Source organism: Polypterus senegalus, chromosome 10, assembly GCF_016835505.1.
Source record: "Polypterus senegalus isolate Bchr_013 chromosome 10, ASM1683550v1, whole genome shotgun sequence".
NCBI classification, from domain to species: domain Eukaryota; kingdom Metazoa; phylum Chordata; class Cladistia; order Polypteriformes; family Polypteridae; genus Polypterus; species Polypterus senegalus.
Genome location: NC_053163.1, coordinates 160,209,955 through 160,228,135, shown reverse-complemented (window position 1 = coordinate 160,228,135; position 18,181 = coordinate 160,209,955). Strand labels below are relative to the sequence as shown.

At 42.0% G+C, this 18,181-nt stretch overlaps 1 protein-coding gene across 7 annotated transcripts in view; it reads right to left on the bottom strand.

Annotated features, from left to right (window-relative positions):
* Positions 1-18,181, bottom strand: part of nfic (nuclear factor I/C) — a 468,411-nt gene that overhangs the window by 55,240 nt on the left and 394,990 nt on the right. The gene's annotated exons all lie outside the window — the stretch shown is intronic.

Here is an 18,181-nt window from a genome sequence, read left to right as displayed (position 1 = left end):
TTAAAACTTTAAAAACATTATAGATTACATAAAAAATACACACAGAGCGGCGCTAACTAAAATAACCTAGTTTCTGTTCCAAATATCAATAACGCACATAGTATTCATCTCTGCCCCTCCGAAACATTAAATATTGGCACTATTAAATGTTAGAGCTTTGACTAACAAGACGTTTTTTATCAATGATATTATTAGTGATAGAAAAAATGATTTTATTGCACTAAGTGAAACGTGGCTTAGCTAAGACGGCGCAGCTGTTTTAATCGAATCTGCGCCTCCGGATTACAGTTTTACTCGTGTGGATCGCCAGGGAAAGAAGGGGGGCGGATTGGCAAACATTTACTCGAGCCGGTTAAAATGTAAAGATGTTAATTTTGGTAAATTCAAGTCCTTTGAGTATCTCGCTGTTGTTATCCATGGAGATTCTCACGTTCTAGTATTATCCGTGTATAGACCTCCTAAATTTAATTGTGTCTTTCTTTGAGGAATTTATGAACCTCCTGGACTCTTGATTTGAGACGCTCGTTAATCAGCCTACACATAAAGCAGGTCATATGTTAGACTTAGTGATTACTAAAGGACTAAAAGTTGATACAAAGCAGATCATTGATATCGGTCTATCAGACCATTTCCTTCTACTATTTAATATAGAAATAATGATAGAAAACACTCATGAGAAGCATATTGTTAAAAAAACGCTTCTTTGACTCATCAGCAGCTTTAAATCTTATAAACATTCTAAGCAATCAGTCCGTTTATAATGCCAGCTATAATAGCGAGGATAATGTAAATAGTAAGGTGGAAAGATTTAATACTAAAGTGAGAGCTGCTGTTGACATAGTCACACCTGAAAAGACAGTGAAAAAATCTTCTAGCATTGGTATACCTTGGAAGACCCAAAGAGTGTCTGATTTAAAGAGAACATGTCGTAGAGCTGAGCGTTAATGGAGGAAAACCAAACTGATTATCCACTGAGATTGGATATTGAAGGTTAAAATGACAGAATACAATAACACTGTCCGTCTTGAGAGACGCTGCTATTTCTCTAAGATTATAAATAACAATGCTAGTAATCCCAGAGTCTTATTCTCTACAATTGATCGTCTGTTAAACTCAGGTAGCTCAAAGGAATGCCTCCTAAGTACTTCCAGTGAAACCTGTGAGGCTACTGCCGTATTTTTCAATCAAAAAATTAATGATATTAGCAATAACATAGTATATCTCCCCAACACTGCGGACCCTCCTGAGCCCCAGTACTCCACTATAAACAAATTCAATTCTTTCACCAGGATAGATTTACCTGATTTACATAGAATAATCTCACAACTGAAACCCTCCACCTGCGTCCTTGACCCGATACCAACAAGTTTTTTCAATGAAGTATCAGGCGTGCTAATTGATAATATTCTTGACATATTAAATTCATCATTAAATACGGGGGTCTTCTCAGACTGTCTTAAGACTGCTGTAGTTAAACCCCTACTCAAGAAACATAATCTTGACCCCTCGGCTTGAAAATTTTAGACCCATCTCTAACCTGCCCTTCTTAAGTAAAATTCTAGAGAAGGCAGCCATTATGCAGTTAAATGACCACCTCAATAAACCTGCTATTCTTGATAAATTTCAGTCAGGTTTTAGAACAAATCACAGCACAGAAACTGCACTCGTTAAAGTAGGAAATGACTTGCGGGTGAATGCAGACAGAGGCCATTGATCTGTTCTCATCCTCCTAGATCTGAGTGCCGCATTCGAAAATTCTTTGTTAGTTGTGGTAATCAAATCTCAAAGTCACATGATATCCAATATGGTGGTCCACAAGGCTCTATCCTGGTCCGCTGCTCTTCTCAATCTACATGCTTCCGTTAGGTCAGATTATCTCAGGGCACAACGTGAGCTACCACAGCTATGCTGATGACACACAGCTGTACTTATCAATAGCACCTGATGACCCCGACTCTCTTGATTCACTGACACAATGTCTGACTGGTATTTCTGAATGGATGAATAGTAACTTCTCAAGTTAAATAAAGAGAAAACTGAAATTTTAGTAATTGGCAATAATGGATTCAATGAGGTTATCAGAAATAAACTTGATGCTTTTGGATTAAAAGTCAAGGCAGAAGTAAAAAACTATTGGTAACTGTTGACTGCAACCTGAATTTTAAATCGCATATTCATCAGACCACTAGATCAGCATATTTTCACTTAAGAAGCATATCAAAAGTTAGACCTCTTATATCACTGAAAGATGTTGAGAAATGAGTTCAGGCCTTTGTTTTCAGTCGACTAGATTACTGTAACGCACTCCTCTCAGGACCACCCAAAAAAGACATAAATCACTTGCAACGAGTGCAGAATGCAGCTGCTAGAATCCTAACTAGGAAAAGAAAATCCGAACACATATCTCTAGTTTTGATGTCACTACACTGGTTGCCTGTGTCTTTCAGAATTGACTTTAAAATTCTGCTTTTGCTTTACAAAGCCTTAAATAATCTGCGCGATTTTATATATCGGAATGTCTGACACCTTATATTCCAAATCGTAACCCAAGATCCTCAAATGAGTGTCTCCTTAGAATTCCCTAAAGCTAAACTTAAAAGAAGTGGTGAGGTGGGCAGGCGGCCTTCTGCTGTTATGCACCTCAAATCTGGAATAGCCTGCCAATAGGAATTCACCAGGCTGATACAGTAGAGCACTTTAAAACACTGCTGAAAACTCATTACTTTAACATGGCCTTCTCATAACTTCACTTTAACTTAATCCTGATACTCTGTATGTTCAATTCATCATAATAACTATTCATGGTGGCTCTAAAATCCATACTGACCCCTACTCTCTCTTCTGTTTCTTTTTCCGTTTTCTTTGTGATGGCGGCCTGCGCCACCACCAACCTACTCAAAGCACCATGATGCTCCAACAATGATGGATGGATTAAAAGGCAGAAGTCTACGTGACCATCATCATCAAATCCTTCTGTGAGAACCCTAAATCCAAAGAGGACTGTTTCATTTATGTGATATAGAATGCCAAGAGGGGACTGGGCGGTCTCATGACCTCTGAACCCCTGCAGATTTTATTTTTTTCCTCCAGCTGTCTTGAGTTTTTTTTTGTTTTTTCTGTCCTCCCGGAAAAAGAAACAGAAAACATGCCATCCTTTGTCATTCCTGCCCATTAGCCACTAGAATTCTGTGCTCAGAAGGTCAAAGCCAACTTTCTGCTGTGTGGCACCTTCTGACGGTCACTTCTGCCAGGCTGAGGGGCTTCTAACAGAGAATCCTGTCACATAATTCAGTTAATCTAATCAGAATGGGTATGTGGCAAGAAATTGGCATTGGTGCCCTTCTGCAAGATAAGCAGCAAGATGTCAGCTGTTTTATGGGAGCCAATCCTGCAATCTGCGTCAGCTGGCACACCACTTCATGTGGACATCATAGGTGCCACCTAGCCCATCACATCTAACAACATGGGCTTCACATTATGAAAAAAGATCATGGCAGTAATGGCCCACCAAAATCTTAGCTAAGTGTTATGGTGCCACAAGGATGGAAGAGCTGGTGACAGATTCTGGATGCTGGCTCCCTTGCCATATGGGCACACGACTGATTCATGTTCATGATCTTACAGCTTATGAATGCAAGTTTGCTTATCATGATGGAAACAAAAAAGCCAGAAAGGCCATAGATTCCTGTAGTGGGCTTTGGTGTAAAGTGTGACTGGAGAATGGAAGAACAGGTACATGGAAAATAAAAACAACTAAACAAGAACTCATTCTGGCCAGACATAAAAAAAGGTCAGATATGTCAAAAAGGATGGTGGACACCTTCATGTACTCCCCATGGGATATCAGTATTGTACTTCCGGCTAAGTGATCCACAAAGGCTTTCCCCAGAAGTTGTCACTATTGACCCTAAAGATCTACTGCAGATGGCTGCTTTGGCAATCGAATGATCCGATCTCTGCTTTTGGTAATAAGTGAAGATGAACTGACCACACAGAATGACCCCATGATCTTGATGCCCACTGTCAAATCTGTACTGTATTTCACCCCAATCATGGGTCCTAGCAGGCCTCTCGATGGGAATCTCTTCCCAGCTTTCCTCCCACACCTCAATGCCCTGCAGATTAGGCTGATCCCTCGCTTCTTTCTAACATTACAACCCTTCATGTCTAACAACTCCACTTCCCCTCCTGCCAGCTCACTGCCATATTGGGCTGTTCATTTACACCACTGAACTCTTGGGCCATTCTTCACTTTCCCTAAAATTGAAATGTATGGTGGATTCAGAAAGCATCCAGACACCTTCACTTTCTGCACACTTTATTGTGTTGTAAAATTCATTTGAAATGGACACAATTATCATTTGTGCCCATCAGTTTACAGTCAATAAACCCATAATGACAAAGTGACAACAACTTGTTTTAGAAAGGCTTGCAAATTTATTAAAACTTGAAGAATGAAATCTCTCATTCCTAGAAGCATTCAGACCCTTCATTCAGTAGTTTGTAGAAGTCCCTTCGGCAGCAATTCCGGCTTTGAGTCATCCTGGATAAATCTTTACAAGCTTTGCACTCCTGGATTTGGGCAGTCTGCTTACTGGCAGAACATCTTGAGCTCCGTTAGAAGTGTCTGTAATTGGCCATCTTCAGGTCTCTCCTTACGCAAGTGCTATTGGGGGGTAAGTCTGGGCCACTCAAGGACACTCAGAGACTTGTCCCAAAGCCACTCCAACATTGTTGGACTGCATGCTTTGGCTCATTGAATTGTTGTCCCTGTCTGAGGTGGCACGCACTGCCAAGCAGGTGTTCTTCAAAGACCTCTCTGTATTTGGTTGCTTTTATCCTTCCCTCTGTTCCGTCTGGGGTCTCATGTCATGATAGCATGATGCTGCCATCATTGACACTCTTCGTTTTGGGGATGGTACTTGGCAGGTGATGAGCAGTGTCTGTTCTTCACCATTCATCATGTGTGAAGTTCTGCTCAAAGAGTTTGGTTTGTGTTTCATCGGACCTTTTTTTTTCAGCTTGGAGTCCTTTAAAGGCGGTTTGGCAAACTCCGAGTGGGCGGTCAAGAGTGGCTGCTGTCTGACTGATGAAGTGCTGCTGAGATGGTCACCCTTCTGACAGGTTCTCTCATCTCAACAGAGGATTTCCAAAGCACTGTCACAGAGACCATTAGGTTCTTGGTTACCTCCCTTAACCAAGGCCCTTCTTACCAGGGTAACTGAGTTTGGCCGGCTGGCAAACTCTAGGAAGGATCCTAGTGGCTCCAAACGCCTTTCATTTCACAACTACTGAGGCCACTGTGCTCCTGGAAACACTCAAAGTGTTGGAAATGTTCAGCTCTCATGTACACAGAGGCCTGCTCCTATGACTTAAGGCAAAACCAGGCCTTGGCCAGCCACTGGGTATGTCACACTACACGACGGGACATCACAGGCACTCGGTGTGATTACCTCTGACTTGCCTATGACTGACAAGCTGAGTAATGTGACACGACATTTAGTAAAAATCCACAAGTTTAAATCACGGGATGAAGAGCTTCATTTGCATCCGCCATTAGTCGAGTCTTAATGGTTGACATGATCTGTGTGATATGCAGAATCTGATGTTATATTGTAAGTATTATGTTTAGTGCTATATTATATTCATTTGTGCATAGTTTATGTTTATGGCTGTGTTCTATGTGATGTGTTTCTAATGTTTTAATGTCACACTCTCTCTGTAAAACCTGCCAGCAATTTCCCTCGGGGAACAATAAAACTCAATGGAATTCAATTGTCTTCCTTTCTTCTTTTTACATATCATCTATAAGCTGCCATTCTGGAAATACAAACATGCATATGCATTATGCAGTAATTCATACCTTACTAGGTAATCCTGACTAGAATTAAGCATGGCCATCAACTGCTCTAAATTTCCTTATTTAAACTATAAAGTCCATGCTGCACTGAAGGATGGAAAATAGAAGAAAATGACAAAAAAGACCAGAAGAAGAGATAGAGTTGGAAAATGAAGCTAGGATTGTAATTAGGATTTCTATGGCCTGGTAAACAAAACCAAAACATGAAATCAAAAAAAAAAACAATAGACATTTCACAGAATTCATCACATCCCAGTCATTGCCTCTTCCAGCTTTTGTCATCGGGCAAAAGATACAGAGCCATGAAAACCAGGAGAAAGCGCCTTAAAAACAGCTTCTATCCGAAAGCAGTCATGGCCCTGAACTCCGAATCAAACTTCTCCTTATCATTCATTAAATGTGCAATATAGACCTTAAGTCAGCCATTGCAATTTGTATTTTTTGTAAAGTACTTTTATTTCTATTCGGTTTGTTATTATTTTCTTTCTTCTTGTCTTTTTAACTCTTATGCCTCTCACTGAGACGACAGCACCTTCGGTTTCGTTGTTCCTTTGTAAAAGTGACAATGACAATAAAGATCTATCTATCTAAAAATGTAGAGAAAAGCCAAGCAAAATGACACCTTTTATTGGCTAACTAAAAAGATTACAATATGCAAGCTTTGATTCCATCTCGCCTGAAGAAGGGGCCTGAGTTGCCTCGAAAGCTTGCATATTGTAATCTTTTTAGTTAGCCAGTAAAAGGTGTCATTTTGCTTGGCTTTTTCTCTACATTCATAATGGCTAACACGGTGCAACACCCTAGTATCTAGAAATGGAAACTGAAGAAACAAAGACAAAAATAAAAATCGCCAACCAGGTAAGTATTTGAACCTCCCTGACGTTAATCCTGAGAACCTTTTGGGCTCTGATTTCTGTGTAAAGACGGTTAAGCCTGAATGTCTCTCTAGATTTAGCTGTTAAAATCTAATGTAAGGTGTTAAAGAATGAGTAACGCGAGTGAGAGTATTCTGCTGCCATTTAGTGGATAAAATAACACCATGCAGCAAAAAACAGCAATATTTTCATGTGTTTTACCTCTCAATATTCATGTGTGGGGTGGAGTCTTCAAGCAAAACACAATGGCATGAAAATGAGAACAAACTGAAACTGAACCATCGATGGAGGTGATAATGAAGTGAACTGATCAGACACTGACACGGATGGTGAAACTGATGCAAACTATCACAATCATGGATGATTTTTAGGGTCTTATTGCTATTTTCTGTATGAGGCACCATTTTGCATATCATTGCTAGGCTTGCCTTTTATATTTCTAGGGACATTGTTACTAAAGTCATGACCACGGGTTCATCAGCACAATGGGATTATATATCAGCGTAACGCACTAGGCTTTATCCAATAAATCCTTAAAATCCTCTTTGTGTCTTGCCTTGATTTTTGACTTTGATTCTTACTTCTTGTCTGGGTTTTAGTCTTTGCATTTATTTTTTTTTTATTTGTTTTGCTTTTTTCATGCAAGTCTCCCAGTTTTTCTCAAAAATTAATAAATCTTTTTTTTGCTGGGACAAGCAGATATGCCACTGTACAACCAAACCGCCGTAATATGCCTCGTGAATTTGGTCCCATGAAGGTTCACTGTGGTTCAAGTACAGTAGCTTTGCAGTAAAAGAGGCAAAGTCTCTGCAATAAAGCAGAAGACCAAGAAAGATGTTAGGCCCCTAATCACTGTTCATAATGCTGCAACTGTCAATGTTCAGGTCAGGGGAAATGTGGAAGTCATAAAGCCGTGTGATGTGGTAAGCTATAGTAACACAATGGGCGGCATCGCTCGAGAAGATCAAGTGCTGACATTCCACCCTCTCATGCACAAGAAACAAAAAATATTATAAGGAACGCACAAAATGAAACAAACATCTACTGTCTGATTGTGATGTTGGGCTGTGCATGGGTGACCGTTTCTAAACATGTCACATGATATATAGATAGACAGATAGACAGACAGATAGCTAAATAGATAGATAGGACACTATAAAACAGATAGATAAGATACTGTCACACACGTGTGCATGGGAGGCAGCTAAAGGGCTTGAGTAAAAGCAGCTCTGAGTCAGACCGGGATGTGACAGAGTGCACTGACTCTTTTTCTTTCATTCCTGCAGACCATTCACGAGAGATTCCACCTGGCCCTCTTGACGTCACTTCCGGGCTCGAGCCTATGGTAGAAGACCCTCGTGAGCTCGACCCCTCTGACTTCACTTCCTGTCTTCCCCTTTAAAAGCCTCCACCATTTACCTATTCCCTCAGTTCTGTTTTGGACTCGGTTTTGTGCACATCACTTCTGTATTCAATTTTCGACTTTGCAGCCAGGATACCAAATATACGGGTGGCTGCCCCAAACCTTGATATGACTCTGTGTGGAGTTTGTGACACTAGATAGATAGAGTGAAAGGCGATAGAAAGATAGAGTGAAAGGCACTATATAGATAGATAGATAGATAGATAGATAGATAGATAGAATGCACTATATGATAGATAGATAGATAGATAGATAGATAGAAGGCACTAATCTGTGGTTCTTTTTTATAGACTTCCTACAGAAAATATGTCTCTGGTTTTTATTGAGACATGGACCTGCAGTCCATGAAAAGTTACTGATCTGACGATTCAGACAGGACTAAAATTACTGAAATCCCCCCTTTTTAAAATGACTTTACCCCTCCTCCTGATGTAAAGCTAATCTCGACCGAACAGGGCTTACGTCTGCATTCAATAAGAAGCTTTACACAAAAATAAACCAACTGAATCCTAACAGTGTCAGGATGAGGCCAGGCCCCGCCCCTAGTCCATCCTGTATGTCAGTGATTGGCTGGGCCTTTCCCCCATCACCCTTCTTTTCCTATCTCATTTGCAGTAGCCCCGCCCATTCATGCCTGTTGCTATGTAACAATTACTGCCCACCAAACACATGATGGTGGGGCAGGTGACATAAATTGAGGGAGCTCAGACAGCGCCTGGGTGAAGTTCTGTGTCTGTGCAGTAGCCCACCTTGAGTCCCGCTCTCTTAAGCAGTTTGTCTAGACTTTTCTCTTTGGCATGTGTTTGTGTTTTTTCGGGTGTTTTTCATACCTGTTTGGATATCTTGTATTTTTTTTGACCTCCGGCTTAGTTTTTGGTTATTGTTTTTGGATGTGGCCTCTGTGCCATCTGCTGTTCTGTGTGTGGTCTCCTCATGCCTGTCCGATTATGGACTTCTGTAAATAACTCATATGTACTTTCTGATGAGGCCTGCTTGTCCTGTTCTGCAATTTCAATTTGGTGCGCAGTCGGCTTTACAGAGAAACACATTGTGTAGAGTTTCCCCCTAAAGCACAAACCCCCCTACCCCTCTGTATGTGCGGTGAGTGTGACACATAATATTATCATTATTGTAAAGGAAACAGTGAATTTTTAGAGGTAACATTACAAATAATTATAATAAAGATACACACATACAGTGCCTTCAGAAAGTCTTCAGACTGCCTTCACTGTTTCACATTTTGCTACTTTGCAGCCTTATGCTAAAATCATGACATATCATTTTCTGACCTGCTTTATTCAGACCAGGGTGTTGGGGAGCCTACCCCAGCTAGTCCAGGGTGCAAGGCAGGAACAACCCGCAGACAGGGCGCTAGTCCATCGCAGGGCGACAACACACACACACACACACACACCCTAAACACAACAGGGCCAAATTAGCATCATCAGTTCATCTATCCTGCATGTCTTTGGACAGGAAACCCACTCAGACATTGGGAGAACGTTCAATGTCCAGACAGGGAGGGCCCGGGATGTGAACCCTGGTATCCTTACTTAGAAACAATACTCAATACCCCCAGAATGACAAAGTGACAAGAGGAGTTTAGAATTTTTTTTTTTGAAAATTACTAAAAACTAAAAAGCTGAAATATCTCATTGATTTGGAGTATTCAGACCCTCTGCTTTGGCTCAGGCATATCCCATTCATTGAGACGTTTCAATACCTTGTTTAAAGTCCACTTGTGGTCAGTTCAATTTATTGGACATGTCTATCGAAGGTCCCATGGGTGAGCAAAAACCAAGTGATCAGTTTGAAGGAACTACCTGTAGAGTTTTGGTCTTGGGCCTTGAGAGGGGGAACGGTGTAATGTAAATAAAACGTTTAATTATTATTATAGGACTAGCAACTTGGCGCGCGCTACGCTGCGCGTTGGATGACCACAGTTGAAGGACTCAATCGTAAGGACCTCTCGTCGGGTGTCTCATTGACACGCTTTTGCCTCTTTCTTTCGCGATCACGGCGTAATCTGTCTTCTCTCTCTGTAGGGTTTCAGTTGCCTTTGTTGCGGCAGAGACGCGTCGTCGAGCTAATCTGTGTGAATGCTGAGTGTCCGTTTCTTGCGAGCGACTGTCACGCCTTTGCCTCTTTGCTTGGTGATCACGCTGTGATGTGTCGTCTCTCGCAGCAGCAGGTTTAGTTGTGTTTCGTTTCGGCATTGTTCCGTAAGGTCTCCTCCGTACAAGTGCACATGGATAGCTGAAGACGGAAAGGCATAGTGAAAGACACGAATTGGTGATCAGGTGAACCATCCGACTCAGACGTGGGGCTCGAAATACTCAAGTGCACATGTTATTTATACTTTAATTTTTTTTTTTTTATGAACTTCCCCAAAAGAGTTGATCCCTGTAAATAATTAATAGTATATGAACAATATAATCTGTTGTAGTACGGGCGTTATTTAGCGTAACCTGCATACACCACGTGTTTGGCTGTGACGCCAGAAGCGCGGTGGACGCTGTAAGGGTAGGTTGTGGTTTCTGTTTCTTTCTTGATTTTTTTATTTCATTTTATTGATTATTTAATAGGCAGAGGGGAGAAGCCGTTAATGTGACGCTCTGTCTATTTCTTTACTTTTGTTTTGAAAAGATTTTCGGGAACAGGAAGAATAAAAGAAAAGGGGAAAGAACGGAGGGGGGTAAGCAGGAATTCTGAGAGGGGACGGACTGGAGCTTTTCTACGGGGCGGCTATACAGCCAAAAGGAACGCGGACCCGGACACGGACATGGACACCGCGCTGGGCTTTTATTATATAGATTGTGCCGAGGCACAGATCTAGGGAGGGCTACAAAAGAATTCTGCAACTTTGGAGTTTCCCAAGAGCACTGTGGTCTCCATAGTTCTTTAAGAAGTTTGGAAACAAACACAATGCCTCCTAGAGCTGTTTGCCTGGCTAAACTGAGCAAGTGTGAGAGAAGAGCTGAGCTCCAGAGAACCTGTGTGGAGAAAGGAGCATCTCCACCACTGGAACACTCCACTAACCTAGGCTTGATAGAAACATGGCTAGAGGTCACATGAAAGCCTGCTTGGAGTTTGCAAATAGGCACCTTAAGGACTCTCCGACTATGAGAAACAACAGACCCAGACGGGGGTGTGTGTTCTCCATTCTAAGGGTCACATCTGAAGTCCGGCACCACTCATCACCTGTGCAATTCCATTCCAATGGTGAAGCAGCAGGGCCTAGGAAGACTAGACAGGGTTGAAGGAAATCTGAATGGATGAAGTACTGGGAGATCCTTAGCAAAAACCTGCTCACTCCAAAGCACTCCGGTTGTCAGAATGGGCTGAAGGTTTGTCTTCCAACAGGATGATGTCCCCTAAGCACAAAGCAAAGACAACACGGGAGTGGCTTAGGGACAACTCTGTGAATGTTCTTGAGTTGCCCGGCCAGAGCCCAGACTTGATCGCAATCAAACATCTTGGAGCAGACCTGCAGAGAAGAATGGCAGAAAATCTTCAAATCCAGGTGTGTGGAGCCAGTCATGTCTGGCTCAAGAAGCTCTAATGACTGCCACAACTGCAACACAAAAGTGTGCTGTGAGTGAAGGGGTCCAAAGACTTTCTGAAGGCACGGTATAACTACAGTATATGTAGACAGTGTCACACGCTTGGAAGACAGCTTAAGGGCCTCAGTGATTATAATTCTACTCCGAGATGTGAGGTGGCACTGCAAAGTAACAATCTCTCTGCTCCTCCCTTCTGCAGAAAGGATTACTGATACCATTCAATCTATGAGGTCACTTCTGGGGAAATCGAGGAAATGCCATCTGAACTGATGTCATAAAGAGATGGCTTTGTTGTGTTGTTAAAGTGTTTTTTTTTCCAATTCCAACATGTTCATTTATATGGGTTTGGCCACAGGGTGCATCAAAACTCTTTCTTTGTCTGACGTCTACATGACAGTTGTCTGTACAAAGCTGCTTCCGCGTAACAGTGTATGTGGTGCCAATGTGGTGCTGCTCTGCTCTCTCATTAGAACAGCAGAACACTCTAGCCAAGAACAGGCCATTCGGCCCAACAAAGCTCACCAGTCCTCTCCACTTACTTCTTCCAAAAAAGCATCAAGTCGAGTTTTGAAAGTCCCTAAAGTTCTACTGTCCACCACACTACTTGGTCGCTTATTCCAAGTGTCTGTCGTTCTTTGTGTAAAGAAAAACTTCCTAATGTTTGTGTGAAATTTACCCTTAACAAGATCCCAACTGTGTCCCTGTGTTCTTGATGAACTCATTTTAAAGTCACCGTCTCGATCCACTGGACTAATTCCCTTTATCATTTTGAACACTTCAGTCAGGTCTCCTCTTCATCTCCTGTAAAGGCTCAGCTCTTTTCATCTTTCCTCCTAACTCATCCCCTGTAGCCCTGAATCAGCCTTGTTGCTCTTCTCTGGACCTTCTCTTGTGCTGTTTTGTCCTTTTTGTAGCCTGGAGACCCAAACTGCACTCAGGGCTCCAGATGAGGCCTCACCAGTGAGTTATAAAGGTTGAGCAGAACCTCCTGTGACTTGAACTCCACACATCAAGGCGCTATATAACCTGACATTCTGTTAGCCTTCTTGATGTCTTCTCAACACAAGTAACAACCTGGAAGTCGATAGCTTAGAGTCCACTATGACTCCTAAATCCTTCTCATAAGGTGGACTCTCGATTTTCAGACCCCCATTGTGTATTCAAACCTCACATTTTTACTTCCTGTGTGTAATTCTTTACATTTACTGACATTAAATTTCATCGTCCACAAATCTGCCCCAGCCTGTCTGCTGTCCAAGTCCTTCTGTGATGATATAACGGATTCCAAATTATCTGCTAATCCACCTTTCTTGGTATCATCTGCAAACTTAACCAGCTTGTTACTTATAGTCCTATCTAAATCATTTATATATAATAATATACATATAATTACATACATATAATAATAATAATATATAAATATACATCCGGCGCCACCGAGAATGGCAGCCATTCTAGCAGCTCCGTGTATGACTTTATCTTTTTACCTTTTTTCTCAATTATTCTCTATTTCACTGATCACTTCTACCACTTTCTTTTATGTGGAATCGCTCCCTGGACACTTTTTACTGCTTTTACTAATTGACATGGATTTTTTTATTATAAATTTTATGTGAATTTCCCCTTGGGATTAATAAAGAATCTATCTATCTAAAAACATATCTGGTGTTATGGGCCTGAACTCTAAACATGGTTGCTGTCTTGGTGTTTTTTTGTATATTCTGTCCAGACGTGGTTCCTGCCCAGTGGGACAGGCACTGACCCCTGTAAACATGTATTGGATTACGTGGGCTTGAGTAGGTTATGTTGGCGGTGCAGCGGGCAGTGCTTCTGCCTCCTGGGTTTGAATCCAATAGACATTTCTTGTGTAATGTGTGAGTTTTCCTTCCACATTACCAAAGACGTGCAGGTGAGGTACATTGTCCCTGTGGGTGTACCAGAGGCTGGGCACTACAGTGGCAATTTTCTGTCCTGTTATGACCCTGAACTGGATTGAGTAGGTGGTAAGGATGAGATTATGTCGTCTAAATGCACAGGGTGATTCAAAAAGAATAATCTGATTTCAAAATGATTTATTTCACTTGTAAATCATTACAGAACAATGCAGTAAATTGTAATTGGTTTAGGTGAGCATAAAGTTTATTATATAACACTCAATATGACCTCCTCCAGCTGTACGGACAACATCAAAGCGGCAGTGAAATTCAGCTCGTACTCGATTGAGCGTGTCGGGTGTCACTGTACTTACGGCTCTTTCAATGCGATAACGGAGATCATCCAGTGTTGTTGGGAATGGTGGCACATAATCAGAATCCTTAATGTACAAAGGCACATGGCGTAAGAATTGGTGATCTTAGGGGCCAGAGGTGGAGAGCCAAATTGTGGGCTCCTTTACGGCCAATCCAGCGATGAGGGAGCTCGTTGTTGAGAAATGCGCAGACTGAAGGGATCCCTCTTCCGGTGTCAGAAACTCTAGGACCCCCTCTTTCAATTGGTGTGTGATTGGTTCTTAGGTGCCTCACGGTTGTAAAAATATGGCACTTTGAAATCGGATAAATCTTTTTGAATCACCCTGTATATAGCAGGATACCAACGATGACCTTTCAAAATTTCTTGCTAATCAATACAGCACCTTTTGCAGAGACCACCACAAAAAGGAGCTTCAATTATGACAAACTCTTTCCACACATCGGCCTGAATCCCTGACTAATCAAAAGAGAGCAGAAATGAGGCTTGTAATGAAACAAAAACTTGTAGTGGCATCAGAATAAGAAACCGAGTGAAATGTAAATAGCAGGGAGCGGAAGTTAGTCTATTAAAACCCTCACAGATACATTTAAACACAAAAATAAAAATGAGATCAAAATGAACAACAACTTGAATCCCTTCTGATGCCCACAGAGTGTCATAAGCAGGTCACCAAGGGGCACGGGGTCTTGTTGGGTTACGAGATGTTGAGTTTAGTCTGTGCAGGGCTGCCAAGGCTCTGTGAGCAAACACAACATGAAGCGGGGTGGGGGACATAATTAAATAAAAATGTAATTAAATGTCAGTATCTGGTTTCAGGCACCAGTCACCATTCAGATATTTCCCCAAAGATAATAGCTAAGTATATAATAAAAGTATCACCTTGGTGTAAAAGCTCGCTTTAAGGTATATGAGTCATACGTCTGCTTTATACTTCCTTTTGTTTTGTAATTTCTAAGGGTACCCAGAAGTAATTTTAAACGGAGTCAGACTCGAGCAACGAGCACACAAATGAATTTCATTCAGGATTGTTTTACATTATAAACCTGGGTGTCAAACTTCAAAACAGACATTTCGCCCATGGGAGTCTGTCCTGCCACCTGAGCTGCCCACAGTAATGGGTCTGGCATCGGGGCGACTGGGGCAGGTTGTGCTGTGTTGGGAAAAGAAAAAAAAAAAAAAAGAAACAGGAGGGGAGGAGAGACGCACTGGGGGCGGGGCATAGCTCTTCATCGGCCCTGCACTCGTCCTCACCTTTTAGGATGTCGTTTATTAATGTCACGGAAATACAAGGTGTCCACGAAGTTTATCAAAAATGCAAAGAAAAGCCAAGCAAAATGACACCTTTTATTGGCTAACTAAAAAGATTACAATATGCAAGCTTTCGAGACAACTCAGGCCCCTTCTTCAGGCAAGATGTAATCAAAAATGCAAAAAACTCTGTGCAATTAGTTGTATATTAAAAAGTAAGTTTCAAAGTTGACATACGTTTTTTTCTTGGTCAGCTTCAGATCAATTATTCAGTAGAAGTGTGTAAAGAAACGCGGCAGGGGCTCCTCTATACCAAAAGGCAATACACCTGTATAGCGCCTTACTGGGACTGGGACTGCCGAGGCAGACGTTTTCTTACTTCTTAGATTTTCATCCTGTTTAGTCACTCTGGTGCGTGTTCAGACCATAGTGTGTGTGTATATATATTTATTTATTATTAATTTAAAGAGCTTCTATAAAAAGACACATTTCCTCCTGTAAATGAAGTTCTATCTATCTATCTATTATAAAGTGCCTGTCATATCTCTCTTTTTCTATATATACCTATCTATCACTGCGGTGGGCTGGCACCCTGGCCAGGGTTTGTTTCCTGCCTTGCGCCCTGTGTTGGCTGGAATTGGCTCCAGCGGATCCCCGTGACCCCATAGTTTGATATAGCGGGTTGGATAATGGATGGATGGATGTTAACATAAAAATTGAACAAAACAGACATGAATGAGAAGTTTTAGCCCTATGTCCCAGGGGAACCTCCACTGAAACATAACACGTGATGTTATACATGGCACTGCCATAAGGTACCACCTTTACCACAAGTCGGTACATGAAATTTCTGCTCAGCTAGATCTGTCCATGGTCAACTGAAAGTGTCCTGTTATTGTAAAGTGATAACACTGAGGAGCTTAGCCATGACCACAAAAATGCACTCACAGTGCAGAATCACATACAGTACAGCGTAAACATCGTCCATCCTGTGTGGCATCACTCACAACAGAATTCCAAACTTCCTCTGAAAGCAACATCAAGAACTGTGCATCAGGACCTTCATGAAATGGGCTTCAATGGCCGAACCTAAGATCAGCTAGAGTGGTGTAAAGCACAACGCCCGCCATTGGGCCCTGGAACAGAGGAAAAGTAGTGATGAGCCACGCTTCACTATCCGGCAGTCCAATGGACCAATTTGGATTTGGCAGATGTCAGGAGGACACAACTTTACTAATCCAGAAGGAAATGACTTGTTTTTTTGCATACCCCTTGGGGTCAGAGCACAGGGTCAGCCATTGTACAGCGAGCGCCCCTGGAGCAATTGAAGGTTAAGGGCCTTGCTCAAGGGCCCAGCAGAGTAGGCTCTCTTTTGGCAGTGACAGGGATTTGAATCAGCAACCTTCGGGATACCAGTGCAGATCCTTAGCCTCAGAGCCACTACTCCACCCGGACTACATTGCGCATAAAGTTTGGTGGACGAGTGGGCTAAGCTTTTTGGTTCTGGTGAAGGGTAATGTTAATGCCACAGCAGAAAAAGACATTTCAGACAACTGTGGGTTTCTAGTTTGGAGAAGGCCCCTTTGTGTGCCCCTGTGCAAAAAAACAGTAACCATAAAGTCATGGAGGAACCTGACTGATGACCTCAACCCTAACCAAACACATTTGGGAACAATTGGTGAGTGAGGTCTTCTCATCCAGTGTTGGCACCTGACCTCATAAACACTCTTTTGGCTGAATGGGCATAAATTCACACAGACACACTGTTGTAGTGGAGGTAACTCCACATTAACGTCTATAGTTTTAGAAAAGGATGTCCAAAAAGCTCAAATAGGCGTGATGGTCAGGTGTCCACAAACCTTGGACCGTTTAGTGTAGAAGTTTACTAAAGTTACAGATATGTGCCAAATAAATTCAGGCAACGTCTAACCACATTTACATCCTTGGCAGCAGCAGCCAAACTCACATAATGCATGTCTTGAGTATTGTAGCTTTTTCTCGGTTTCATTTTCTAAAAATATTACTGTGAAGTACATCATGGCTCCCAAACGCAGCAACACCAACAACTGGCAAAGGAGACGTACAATTTGTAAGTGAAACAAAAGGTTATTAAACAACATGAAGGTGGAAAAAAAAAAATCGGTGAATGCTACTGCTCATCACTTTCAGCATATCGCACTTGACCATTTTGAGGGTACCTCATAAGCAATGAAAAAAATCTACAAGCCATTAAAGGATCACCTCCACTGGAAGCTACAAAGATAATGAAAATGTGAGAAGGATTTGAGAAACGCTGCACATTTAGGGGCTCTTTTTGTGCCTCTGGCCGACACACTACCAGAAAGACAGAGAAGCAGTTGAACATAAGAAATCAGACAAATGAGAGGAGACCATTCAGTCCATCAATCGCTAAGCTGTTCCAACATCTCATCCCGATCATTCTTAAAGGTTGACAAGGTTTCTCCTTCCACTCCATGTCTCGGTAGTTTGTTCCAGAGTTCCAGAACTCTCTGCACAAAGAAGTGCTTCCTGGCTTCAGTTTTAAACGCACTTCGCTTTAACTTTGGTACTGGAAGCTGTGCAGAGGAGAGGGACCAGGTACACCCCAGGACCTAAGGACACGTCCTACTGTGAGACACTCAGGGAATTAAATCTCTTTAGTTCCAGGCAGAGGGAGGCTACATGAGGACCTAACTGAGGTCTTCAACATCCTCAAAGGCACTGAGGACACCAGTGGAAATGAAGGACAAGTGTAGTTAAACCCGGATGTAAAGGAAGTTCTTTTTGAGGAAAACAGTTATGAGAATCTGGAAATAAAATGCAGAGCCACATAGCTGAAACAGAAACCTTGAAAACCTTTAACACTTACAATGTCTTCAGGTCAGATCTGGCCCAGTTTTGTGTTTGAAAGCAGTAAAAGCACCGTAAACTTCATCAGCTCATCACAAAGTTTTGTGACTTT